General features: G+C 41.5%; 1 long non-coding RNA gene across 2 annotated transcripts in view; it reads right to left on the bottom strand.

The window, feature by feature from the left end:
* Positions 1-3,170: 3,170 nt before the first annotated feature.
* LOC140705410 (uncharacterized) overlaps positions 3,171-13,204 on the bottom strand; it is a 62,861-nt gene continuing 52,827 nt past the window's right edge. Inside the window, exons 3-5 of one of the 2 annotated variants that reach the window (XR_013542889.1) lie at positions 7,989-8,075; positions 4,284-4,870; positions 3,171-3,688 (exon numbers count right to left, since the gene is read on the bottom strand). This is a non-coding gene — a long non-coding RNA (uncharacterized LOC140705410). The remainder of the gene's footprint in view (positions 3,689-4,283; positions 4,871-7,988; positions 8,076-13,204) is intronic. The other variant, XR_013542890.1, reaches the window with a different exon arrangement.

Here is a 13,204-nt window from a genome sequence, read left to right as displayed (position 1 = left end):
CGTTGTGTATTTTCAGATGAAGAAATGGAGGGCAGTGGAAGTATACAACCTTAAAGATTTTTTGCCACTTAAAATAACATTGTCAAGACATCAAAAAAGGGACAAGCAGAAAGACACATATGTACCTGGGTGCCAGATTCATAAAGGTCTTAATTCTATTCATAATCCTAAAGTGATGAAGTTTGGGTTTGTGCTGAAAATTGTGCCACAAATTTCTCTTAGAAGAAGTTTGATCAGTCCTGTTCAATTTGGTCAACAATATATTCCTTCAAAAAGAATTTCTACAGAAGGGAAATCGGGGAAATATTAATGTGGCAGTCAACAGTCTCCAAACTTCTTACATTTGAATTGCAGCTCACAAAAGACAACAGAGGACAAATGCTTACACTGTGCTTTTTGAGATCAGGAAGAGGGGCAGACAAGAAACATGCAGAGTGGTGAAGAGGCATGTAGCAAAGAAAACAAAACAAAAAGATCCAGCAATATTGAAGTGTTATGGGGAGTTTAAGGCTATCACAAAGAGAAATTTCAATGGGCTCTGAGAAAGAGATGAAAAGATGGAAGTGGAAATACAGAAATAAACTTCTGGAACATTGGAGAACAAATTACAACACACTCCTCGCCTCACTTTTTTTTCTTGGAACTGGGAACAATGGTGTACTCCCTCACATCTGCTGCACATCTTAGAAACAGAGAGGTAAGCACCCTCTGTAGAAAAAATAGAGCATTTTGGAGGCCTTTGAAAGGTGGTGAACCCTGAAGAACAGGAAGTAGTGCTCAGCCAAAATTTCCCTGAAGGCATTCAGAAATTTCTCAGAAACATTCAAAGTTTTCTCTCTTTTTTGCACAGTCTCTTTGTCTCTGTTCATATGGAGCAGAAAGACAAACAAGTGAGTCCCTCTCTAGAAGTAAAAAAGGAGGAAACTGAGGCTGACATACAGTACATTGGGCACATCATGAGAAGACAAGATTCACTGGAACAGATGATAATGCTAAAAAAAGGTGAAAGGAGCAGGAAAAGATGAAGATCAAATATGAGATGGATTGACTTAATAACATGATCTTCAGTTTGTAAAAAGAGAGCATACTTTTTGATGAAATGACATTTTGGAGTTCACAGATTCATAGACACATCATGACAAAGGCAACTTGACAGCATAAAACAAAAATAAAGACATGCACTCACGCCTACGCTCACATGTTTATGATATAATGGGCTCAATTGACATTAATTAACAAAATGGACTTTGTGGGAATTCGTTGTCCATTGATATTAGGATGGCTAGCTCACTAAAGAAAGTCTATGTTCGTTCTTAAATATTATATTTACATAATGAAAATGACTATAGCCTAGTCAACATCAGTTAAAAGTAATGGTAGATGAATTCCCTCCTGCCTGTTCTTTTTTTAAAGCTCTCTCTGAGAGTCCAAACTGGATTTGTAGCCTTATGCAAACAATGAAAGCAAATGAATTATCCTTCTCACTAAGGAAATATTCTCTCATTCCTAGTACTTCATGTATACCACAGAGCTTAGTTTTAAAAAGTAAATGTGTAACTTTGACTTTCTTTGCTTCCCATGAGCAGCTTCTAGTGATGACTCATTCCCCCATAAGGCATTTGATAAAGAAATGGAGCCAAGCAAATTCTAGAACAGAACTCTCTGGAGAGGTAGTTAGGTCAACAAAAAACACAGGAAAGAAAACTAACCAATAGAACATGAAACAAAATGAGAAGCTCTTTGGAAATTAGGTCAATAAGTCTGGATGGAACTATTAGGGTTTTTTTATATAAAGAAACAGTGTACATGTAAGAATTCATTCTAGTATTGGTGCCTATAAAGGAACTGTCAGACAGCCATAGATTTGTTTCAGGCATTGTTATTGCTATTTTTACTTTTTGTGTTGGTTTCTGATATGTGGTGAGGAATGTCACACAAAATTTAAAAATCTAATTTATAAGAGACCTTATGATGGGCTTGAACATTGCTTCTACATTATCAACAACAACAACATATCCTCCAACATATGCCCAAATGATGGCATACAGATCAGAGCCCAACCCGTCATGGGCCCTTTTAAGTATACACCAAACCAGTCCTTGTCGCTATCCATACTGGCATTTTTGTATCTCTGTATTTCTGTCGGAAAAAAGCTCAAAACATTCACACCAATAAAGATAAATAGCTATGACTTGGGATGGGAGTTGCCATCTGAATTACTTGGTCATCTCCAGCTCAGAGAACACAAGGAAAAATTATTATGAACATTGACAGTGTGTGTGTGTTTGTGTGTGTGTGTGTGTGTGTGTGTGTGTGTGTGTAGAGGAGGATATAGATGCTAATATCCTAAACTGAAGTTCTGACCCAACAAGAATACAGGTGTTCACCTACACATATACATTCACACTCAATGCTAGCAGTGTAACTAAGGTTTAAGAAGAAAGAAAAAGGCAAAGCCTTATGCTAGACCAGTGGTTCCAACCTTAGACCCCTAAACATTCTTGAACTACAGTTCCCAGAAATCCTGGCTAGCAGAGTGGTGGTGAAGGCTTCTGGGAGTTTCAGTCCAAGAATACCTGGGAACCCAAGCTTGGGAACTACTGAGGTGGTTCAGCGCCCTTCCCCCTCCAGTGGGTGCCCATTCAGCAGCAGCACCTGGTGGGGGCAGGGTGGGATTCTGCTGCTGAATGGACACACACTGGAGGGAGTGGGATGCCTAACTGTGTACATATCAGCTATTCAGCTGGGAAATGAACTTCATCAAAACACTCAACTAGTGGTTTGTTCCCATCTATATTAAAAATTATTAAGTCCTTAAACTAATTTTGTGCCATCATAGTGGTTATGACTGGTAGAGAGGTGTTTGAATATGGCTTAAGTCAGCTCCTCCCTTTCTCTGCTCTTCTTTTGGCTGTTCAACCAGCTGATCTCAACCAGTACAACAGTGGGTCGGTAGGTTCAGGTATCTGAGATCAGCCATTCCAAGGGATATGCCAGCACAAGGGCAGTTTGGCTGGCACAAGATGTTTATGCCCATTCTGACCTCATAGTTGTGGGATATCCCTCAGTTTGGACTGTAATGAGACAGTAGTCTCTTTGAAATTTATCATCTGCGGGTGAAATGTTGCATCTAACTTTTTTTGTAAAATTCTTTTTATTAGTACAAATCCTTTTATACTTCCAGCTGAACAGCTGTTTCTGTATTCGAAATATTAATTCCTGTGTTTTCAACTGTTTGAGACAAAACAGTTCCATAGTATTTTCTCCTATACATGAAGCACTGGTCTTAAACAAAACAGAAATACTATATCTTCCTGAAATCTCTGAAGAATGAAATGATGTTATCCATTGCAAGGTCAGAAATGGCACATATCCTCCAGGTTTTCTCTAACACTTTTTTCCAACATTCTAACTGTCTATTATGCTATCTTATGATCTTACCATCTAAAAGCAAACTTGCACTTTGAATATGGGTGCATAAGAAGCGAAGGGTACATTATACGTATGGACTTGGCAGCCAGATGGACGATATAGAAATATATATTCGTGAATGCTTTCACGGCCAGGATCTAATGGTTGTTCTGGGTTTTTCGGGTTCTTTGGGCGTGTTCTGAAGGTTGTTCTTCCTAACATTTCGCTAGTCTCTGTGGCCGGCATCTTCAGAGGACAGCAACCTGTCCTCTGAAACCTATAGAACTTGAATGAATGAATGAATATTGACAAGAAGGGGAAAGCAGCATTTTTTGTAGATGAGGAGGGACAGCAAGGGGTAAAGACTCTAAGATGGAGACAGAGGCCAAAGAAGTTCAATCAGGTCCAAATATCTTCAACCACCAAGGATTTATGGCTACTGGAAATGAATTGGAGCATACCAGATAAGGGGCTATCTGGCATCCTGAACAGTCCACATTGTAGAAAGTTGTTACAAGCACTGATAACTTTTAGAAAATCACCATATTCATACCATTACTAACAAAACCATAAATTTGGATTTAAGCAATTGTATGTTGTGGGATTCAGCTACTTCTTGTGAGTGCCGGGGACTGAAGGAAACCGTTATTTCAGATTATTAAAATCTTGTATATGCAACAATATTTTGTGGGAAACCCTCTTATTACACACAAACCAGTTACCCAAATAGAATCTCTTCTAGATTCTGTACATATGTGTGCCAGCCGAAAAATTCACCACCTTTGATTGTATTGGTTGAGATGGATGGAGTGAATGGATTTAGGTATCTAATCCTCTGTCTCTTTTGGACTGTCAAAACTGGCTATACTTACCATCTGTCAGCAGGTGCTCCCACACAGTTGTTTGACATACAGCCCATTGCTTCATAGGAATTTCAGGATGGAAGCCATGCCATTTGTTATTCGAGCATCTGCTATAACTGGAACTCCTTTGCAATGAATACAGAAAAAATAATTGGCAATAAACAGACTTCACATCAAAGAACAAACAGAACAAATGGTTTGGGAGGACATAAAGATGCCTGACAAAGAAGGAGTGACTGAGAATTAGATGAAGTTACTTTTCAGATAAAGATAAATAGGCTAGGCAGGAACAAACCCAGCTCTGCCCATTAGACACAGTCTAGCTTTATTTCAAACATTTCCAGCTATTAATTGGGCAGAAGCAAAATTCCTTTGAGTTTATCTTGTAAAAATTTCCAGTTGGGAGGACAGAGTGCCAGCTGAGTCAATTTCCGCATAAGGAGGTGCAAGAGCTGCATTCAATTCTAATAACTTTTTTCCTCCTCCTTAAAATCTGATCTTCCCATCAATCTGTTCATGGATAAGTGGTAATTTTTAATTCTTCTCTAGTAGATGGCAAATGTGCAGGTGTTATTTTGCTTGCAGATCTCTGTTGGCTGCCAAAATGGGATCAGAAAAGCACAAATCATGTCTAATATCACCTTAACAGCTCATATCAGAACTCATTTTTACATAGCTTTGAAGTGTATGCACTGAGCTTTGATATCAACCTAACAGCTGCTAGTTCACCCAGATTCCATTTTTCCCCCTAATTAAGCTTTGTATTGATTTTCAGGATAAATTTACAGCACTTCAGAGACAAAGTGTGCATAGTTTTTAATGTCATGAAGGAACATTATTTACCAGTACGATATTGAAGGGGAGAAGTTCTGGACTTCCTACAGTACCTCACCGTTGGCTACTATGTATACCCAAGTAAGACTGGAGAAAATGAATAATTAAATGCATCCAAAGTATGCCATTCAGGATGTTTTTGATTCTGTATAGCATTTTATGATTAAAATACATACATATGTGCATGCATATTCGCTGCATATAAATGAGAGAATAAACCTACATCTCTGCCATCCACTGAATGTTAGAATTAGAAAGATGATTGAAATGGTAAAATTATCAAAATGCATGCAAATGATCAAACTGTTCTATATAAAAGGAATATGAAAGAAATCTGTTAGCTTACATTGCAATGGGGTTGTTGCATTTTTAGGTTCAATAAAACACTCTGCTTATTTTTGCTGCAAAATATTAGCAACAGAATCCTGACTTGAAAATGGGCTGACTGAAGGGAGGTGGACTAGGCAAAAGCCACATGTGCCAGTAGAAACCTCCTTATGCTGCCAGGATCCATTTTGTGCCAGCAGAAGTGCCCTTTTGCTAGCAGAGCCTTCTTCTATCAGCTGATATTAGAAATCTGCCAAGGGAAGTGCTCTGCTGGCTAAAATCTGTTAGTAGAAGAGCCAAAAATGGAGAAGCTTTGGAATGAAGAAGGACCCACATTATGCCAGATCTTTTGGTGCAGAGACTCAGCTGCTATGATAATACACAGATAGTCCAAGGTGAGAAGTTTCCTAAGTAATCACTACCATCCTTTGGACTGGGAGGAGTCTGGATTAGCGTGGCTTCTGCTGCCTAGGGTAATCTCAGCTGGCTCACAGCCGGTTGAGGAGTTAGGATTGTGCTCTACAGTGCAATCCAAACTTAAGATGCATAAGGGTACAGGGTTTAGAATGGGCAGATGCCTCTTATGCCAGCACAACTGCTCTTGTTGCCACAAAAAAAGTTGTTTTCCTAGTTGAGCAGGGGGTTGGACTTGATGGCCTTGTAGGCCCCTTCCAACTTCACTTTTCTATGATTCTATGATCTACTACCAGAAGTTTTTTGTGAGTACAGCCCCACTACTAGCAGAAGAGACAAAAAGATGAGAAACACAGGAGAGGCTGTGATAACCCAGATGTCAACCTCTGTCAGCCTGGACTAACAAGTACTATGTTGATAAAATTTGGACAGTCCTAGGTATTTTCCCACATCTGGGATGAATTTGGATTTATCACAACCTCATCGGGCTAAATGTCAGCTAAAAGCGACTCATTTTTGACATAAGTAAATACGTAATAATTAAAAAGTATAAAACATTAGGGGATCTTTTCTAATTCTTAATTTGTCACATTTTTCTTTTAGAAGTAGAAGAGTGTAGAAATAACATGCTAAAAGTGGTTTAGGAATCTAACTGTGGAGATCATGACATCACCTGTACTTAACATTACTTTGGGGTATAACAAAGGCATAAATACTGTTCTCCATTTTTACATTAATGACAATCTGTTGTTTTGTGGGTATAACAAGGGAAGATTCTTCATCACTCCTATCAGATTGTTTTTTTAAGGGCCACTTCAAAGGGCCATTGGTGATTTGGGGCCTTTTTTCTTTGCATTTCCACAAAAACAAAAGAAGTTACTCATATCAGTAAAAGAAAAATTAATATTGTTCATTAATTATACATTTTTTAAAATTATCAACTAATGCTAATGCATTGAGGTTTTTTGAATAATGTCCAAGCTTTGAACAACAGCAATATTTCTGATCCATTACTACCACCTATCTGATGTTCTTTAAGCAACATGGGAATTAATCATCGTTTTTGTCTATTCAGGTAGCCAGCAGCAATCACATTTAGTTTTTCATTGGGCTGCCAAATGCAGTACCTAACTGTTTATTTGTGTGAATGATTGGCACTAATTATATATCATCCCTTCTGGGGGGAGATGTGCCTTTCAATTGCCTCCTATTTGTCACTCTCTCACAATCGCACCCGTTTGTCCTTGCTTTTCGTCTATTTGATACCTGCAGTTTGGAAAGCACAAAACAGAAGTCAATAATGAAGTTTTAGATTGAGTTCCTTTAGAAACATCAGTTCTGCTCAGAAGGTTGCCAAGGCACAGATGGTTTCCTTGTGCTTTCAACAGCCAATGACTGCTTTCCTACAGAAGCTTTTTTTGGGGTAATAAAACATATCATTGGGGCCATTATAAATTCCAGATGTAGGCATGTATTTAAAATCAGGAAATACCTGCAATTTAGGGCAACAAAGAGAAACAAAGTGCATAGCCAAGTCTGCCAGAGCAGACCACACCATCAAAAGCAGAGCAGCAAGAAACAAATATACCGTAGGTCAAAAGATCTCAAGGTGGCAGTCCAGGGTGATTACAGTAAGGTATACAAATTACAAGAGCATCCATTCCATCTTGCAACTTTCAAACTCATGAGAGACATTGGCAGCTAAGTGTGTTAAATGGTAAGCGGGTATCATTCATTTTAGAAATCACCTGGTACAGCTGGGCAAATGAGCTGCACTATTGTTTTCTGACCATTAATTTGGTACAGCAACAAAACAGCAAATGTCAGAACAATAGCTCCTTCTGCTTCAAAGCTCCCTGATGGTACAAAGAGTAGATGCCTGGACTATACTAAAGATTGCATTGTTGGAGTTCCTGAGACTCTACAGATACAGCATTTCACTCTTCTACACAAGTATGCTAACTCAAAAGCCATTGCCCACAGTTAGTCTTCTACATCAGCCATGTAGATGAAGAACACACAGGGGCTGTTATATTTCATACTAGGTAACTGATGTTTCACCACAAGTGCTATCCTAAGGCAGCCTTCTGAAAGCTGGTATTCTCCATGTGTTTTAGATCACAACTCCCAACACCTCACCTATTGGCTGTTCCATCAGAAACCTTGTTTTCTGCTTCTCATTAGCAAGAACTGTGCAGTTCCTTTCCATCTTTACATAATTTCCAGCTGAAAAAAAGTGATCAGCTCTTTATTCAATACATTTTTAGAGTTCAAATATGTTCAGTAGTTTTAGCGTAGGGTTACTAACCATAGAATAACACTGTGATTTGTGATTGTCCCAATTTCCCTCTTCTACTAAAATTGGCAGACTACTAGACAAGACTGCCAAAGGATCAAGTGGATGCCAATTTCCTCGAACAGCCTCCCACACTCATAGGACTGTAGCATGACATACAGAGTATTATGACAGAGGCATGTCTTACATGTTGGTTAAATTTGAAGTTTTTTGTCAAGTGCTGGTAGAGACACACCACATACAACTGCAACATTCTTTTCTGAGATATGAAAATGTATTACATATTAATGTTGTATTGTTAAATGTAAAATGGCTGATTTTACCTGAGTCACTGTACTGACTGTATTCAGGTGTGGGTATCAAGGACTCTGACTTAATGTTGTACAGCTGTGGTACATGATGAAACTTGGTGTAACAGAAAATGAAGTAATGCAGTGGTTCTTAACCTTGGGTTACTCAGGTGTTTTTGGACTGAAACTCCCAGAAGCCTTCACCACCAGCTGTGCTGGCTGGGGTTTCTGGGAGTTGCAGTTCAAAAATACCTGAGTAACCCAAGGTTAAGAACCACTGAAGTAATGCATTTTCTGATTGTTCACAGAACTGTACATGAGTCATGTGTAAAATGAATGTCTCTATCTGCTGAGTCAGATCACTTTTTCCTATGCTGTGTGTTGCTTCATGTCATGTTATGCTGCCAGAGGAATGTCTATTCTCTATGTATATATGTAAATAGACTAAGTCGTTGGTTTTACTCTCTCAGTGTCATAGTGTCACAAGTACCTCTGCTAACCAATATCTCCTTACTCTGCTGATGTTATGAGAATACATGTCTTAATCAAAATTCTCAACATTTTCAGGAGCCTTCAAATCTATGTATGATGAAGGCATGAGCTTACTAAAGATCTTTCAGAGCAAGGGTAAGAATTCTGCAGCCCATTGTGTACCTAAAGCATCTTTAGGTACAGAATAGAGTTCACTACATATGTACACAATGTAGTCCACCATGCAGTCCACCAAGACTTCTTTTCTCTCCCCATCAAACCTACAGAGCTTTTCCATCACATACATTTCTGCTCAGAAATGGACAAATGTGTACCTAAAGCCTTGTGAGTTCAGCACTCTCTTGCCCTCCCCATTTCCTGCTCTCAAAATAGCATTTAAAAAGAAAAGGTGGAAGTGATGTTCTCATAGGTCTGGGCTTTGTAAAAAAGCTAGGCCTGAGGATGGAAAATGGGGCCGCTGTGAACTTCTGCAGTTGCTCACCTTGTTATAGAGGTAGGAGACAAACAGGAGTTGTTACTTCTTAACTAATGTTTCCCCCTTCATGGATTGCTGCCTTGTCATGGCAAAGGGGCTGGAGTAATTCAGAGAAGTTATGGGCTATGCCATGCAGGGACACCCAAGATGGACAGGACATAGTGGAGAGTTCCAACTAAACGCAATCCACCTGGAGTAGGAATTGGCAATGCCACTCCAGTATCTTTGCCAAGAACGGCCCATGATCAGAAACAAAAGGCTAAAAGATATGACACTGGAAGATGGGCCTCTCAGGTCGGAAGGCATCCAACATGCTACTGAGGAAGAGCGGAGGACAAGTACAAGTAACTCCAGAGCTAATGAACAGGTTGGGTGTTACATACAGCACTGATGGTACCTGTCTGTCATGGGTTTGGAGGGAAAGTTCCATCCTATGAGGAGTGGAAGGTGGGACATCAGGGGGAGGAGCTGTACTGTATATATATGTGGAGCTTGTGTGGAGAAGTTTAGAAGCTGGAGTGGGAGTCTGTGTGTCAGACTGAGTACAACTGTGTGTCAGTTAGTACATACCTGATAGGTTCAGGTTTCTTTATAGGTAGCCAGAACTGATAGGTTCAGGGTCTGTGCTTTACTTTAAAGTGTTCTGTGTGAACCAAACTGTTATATGTATATGTTTGGGACTTTGCCACGTTACAGTATCTTATTTACTTGATCTTTTTATTTACCCTGTTTGTTATTTAAATAAACCTTGTTCTTTTGTTTGTTAAAAATCCATTCCTGGTCTGTGTGACTCCTTACAGGGAATGGTTGGTGGCAGCTTAGTTAAAGGGTGGTATACTCCAGTAGGTCTGGGGTTGTCACATTGATTGGTGTCCAGCGTGTGGCAGACGACTAGTCCAGTTGTCCAGTGGTCCAGCAAAGCCTTGGCAAGTGTGCCCAGAGCAAGGGGGGTCTAGTCAGGGACAATCTGAGAGCGCGTAGGTAATCTTCTAGGCTTACCTCATGGGGAGGTAGGCTAGTGGAAGAACGTGCACACTCAGATTGGGGACTAGATTAGGGAGCTCTGAGGCAACCCGTTTTGGCGGGAAAGAGCTGAGGCAAAGCTGTGTGAAGTAACAGTGATCTAGCCTGTCTGCTGAGAGGCCTAGCAGAGGGGGGTGGATTCTGCCTGGCAACAGTTGCAAGTTGGTGCTGAAGGAACAGCAGCAATCTATAGAAGGCTGTTTCTGAGGCAAAAGGAAAAAAGTCGTCGCTTTATTTAGAGGCTTGACTTTTGAAGGCAGCCTGTTCTGGGGGGATTATGCCCTTGACTCGAAGCCAAATAGCAGAAATGGGGGAAGTGAGAGAACCACAGGGTTCTGAGGAAGAATTTGGCTCAGTGCAGGATGAGAGCACGGGAGAACTAACCCCAGAACTCAGAAAAATGCTCCGAGCCCAACTGCATGAACTGAGGGTGAGGGAACTGGCGTTTGAAAGGGAAGTGAAACAGAGACTGTTGGAAGTAGACAAAATGGTGTTTGAGCTGAAGAAGATGGAAATAATGAGTAGAAATAGGAATAACAATAATGGTGAAGGGAAGCCCTCAGACATGAAACCACCAAGACCTCAGATTTTGGAGGGAAAACCAAAACCAGATGAGGAAGACTCCAAATACAGCAGAAAATGTTGTTTCTGTCAAGGAAAGGGCCATCTAATCTCAGAGTGTGAGAAATTAAAGCAGCTAAAGGGAAAGTTGCCTCATGATTTGAGTGGAACCAAGCCAAAAGCTGTGTTCTGTGTCCAGACAGAGCAAAGCTCCTTGCCACTGAGGGAGCCTGTTGCCATGGCAACTCACTCTGAACCAGTTACATCTGCTGATCAGGCTGAGGAAAATGGTCCTCTTGTGGAGGTCAAGCGCTGCTTACTAGTGAGGACAGATTCACAATTGTTTGAGACCGCAGGGGTGGATGTAGGAATACTTGACCATCAGTATAGGGGGCTAAGGGATACTTGTTCCCAGGTGACCCTGTGCCATCCAGACATTATTCCTAGGGAGTATATAATCCCAAATGAGAGCCTAAAGGTGGCAGGGATTGAGGGGCAGGTGATCTCACTGCCAGTAGCTGAGGTACCTGTGAGCTTTCAAGGCTGGAGGGGAGTTTGGCGTCTAGCGATTTCATCGACTCTGCCAGCAGCCGTGCTCGTGGGAAATGACCTGGCTGAACATGTGAAACGGGTGCTAGTGATTACACGCTCACAAGCCACCACGGGGACAGTTCAAGGGGGTACTGGAGAGCCCGAGACGGAAGCAGGTGAGGCTAGCTCCGAAGCTGTGGTGGAAACCTTAACCACAGACAGCAAATTTGGCCAAGAGCAAAAGGCAGACGCCACTCTCCAAAAGTGTTTTGAACAGGTGACAGACACCCAGCTAACACCTGAAACCCCAGTGAGATTTCTAGAGAAAAAGGGAATTTTATATAGGGAGACCCTGAGGAATATCTCAAAAGGGGGAGATGGGATCAGAAGTCAGCTAGTGGTACCTGAAAAGTATCGCCCCATGATCTTACAAAGGGGGCACTCTGACATGTTTGCTGCGCACTTAGGGGTGAACAAAACACAGCAGAGAATCACACAGAAGTTTTACTGGCCTGAAATAGGGAAGCAGATCAAGGAGTTCTGTAAACAATGTGAGGTGTGTCAGAGGCAGGGGAATAACCGTGACAGGACCAAAGCGAAGTTGTGCCCTTTGCCTGTGATTGACACCCCGTTCAAATGTATAGGAGTGGATATTGTGGGACCTTTGCCCAAGGCCACAAAGATGGGGAACCGGTTCATTCTCACCATTGTGGACCATGCCACGAGGTACCCCGAAGCCATTCCCTTGACTAACATAGAAACTAACACAGTGGCAGATGCCTTGGTGGGGTATATGTCCAGGATGGGATTTGCCTCAGAAATAATCACAGATTTGGGCACATCGTTTACATCAAAGCTCATGAAACGGTTATGGCAAATCTGTGGAATTAAACACAAGGAAACCACTGCCTATCACCCTGAAAGTAATGGGTTGACGGAGAAGTTCAATGGGACTCTGATGCGCATGATTAGGGCTTACTTGGCAGAGAATCCAAACAATTGGGACCAGAAGCTGCAATCCCTTTTGCTTGCTTATCGGTCAGTGCCACAAGCCAGTACCGGGTTCAGTCCGTTTGAACTTTTGTTTGGGAGAAGGGTGAAAGGGCCACTTGATTTAATCAAACAAAATTGGGAGCAGATCACCCAGGATGACCCACAAGACGTTGTGATATATATAGACTCTTTAATGAATGACCTAAAGAGAAACCTAGAGCTAGCAGCAGAGAACCTGCAAGCTCAGAAGGTCAGACAGAAAACCTGGTATGACCAGAAAGCCAGGGAGAGGCACTTTAACCCAGGGGAGGAAGTGCTTTGGCCTAGGCCCTGCAAAGAGAACAAACTGCAGCTGGGTAGCCCAGAAATAAAATACTTGGGTCACATAGTAGGGGGAGGAATGATCAAACCCCTAGAGGCCAAGATAGAAGCCGTTCGTGATTGGCCCAGACCCAACACCAAGAAAAAAGTCAAATCATTTCTTGGGTTGGTGGGCTACTACAGAAAGTTCATCCTGAGGTTTAGCGAGATAGCGACTCCGCTGACCGATCTGACGCGGAAGAAGACTGATGACCGCATCCCGTGGACCAGCGACTGTGAAGAGGTGTTCCAGAGGTTGAAGGAGGCGCTCATAAATTATCCAGTGCTGCGTGCTCCAGACTTCGACTGGGAGTTCATCATCTACACCGATGCG

This window comes from Pogona vitticeps, chromosome 3 (assembly GCF_051106095.1).
Source record: "Pogona vitticeps strain Pit_001003342236 chromosome 3, PviZW2.1, whole genome shotgun sequence".
In the NCBI taxonomy this organism is placed as follows: Eukaryota; Metazoa; Chordata; class Lepidosauria; order Squamata; family Agamidae; genus Pogona; species Pogona vitticeps.
The sequence above is the reverse complement of the archived record's forward strand: the minus strand, read 5'-3'. Positions and strand labels throughout refer to the sequence as shown.